Below are 392 nucleotides of genomic sequence, written 5' to 3'. Positions count from 1 at the left end.
CTCTCCCGCTGCGGCTGCTGGGGGGCCCCCCTGCTGGTGTTTTTTGTTGTATTTATATTTTATTTTTAATTGAAATAAAAGTAGAAATAAATTAAATAAATAATTTGTTTAAATTTTTATTTATTTTGAGGCGAAAGCAGCAGAAATTGTTGTTTTGTTTCTGGGGTGTAACCACTGGTCGCGGCGTGGTTTTTCTTCTTCTTTTGTTTTATTTTTTTTATTTTTTTTTATTTTTTTATTTTTATATTCATTATATTCTTTTTTTTATCTTAATATATATAGAAATATACTCAAATGCCTCTCTATACACCACCCCGGGGGCCCCCATACACCGCAGCTACTGGCGCTTCCTTATAGGGGCCCCCATGAGGCCCCCTTCTCAGTGTAGGGGG

This window comes from Eimeria mitis, genomic scaffold, assembly GCF_000499745.2.
Source record: "Eimeria mitis Houghton genomic scaffold, Emh_scaff215, whole genome shotgun sequence".
Classification (NCBI taxonomy): domain Eukaryota; phylum Apicomplexa; class Conoidasida; order Eucoccidiorida; family Eimeriidae; genus Eimeria; species Eimeria mitis.
The sequence above is the reverse complement of the archived record's forward strand: the minus strand, read 5'-3'. Positions refer to the sequence as shown.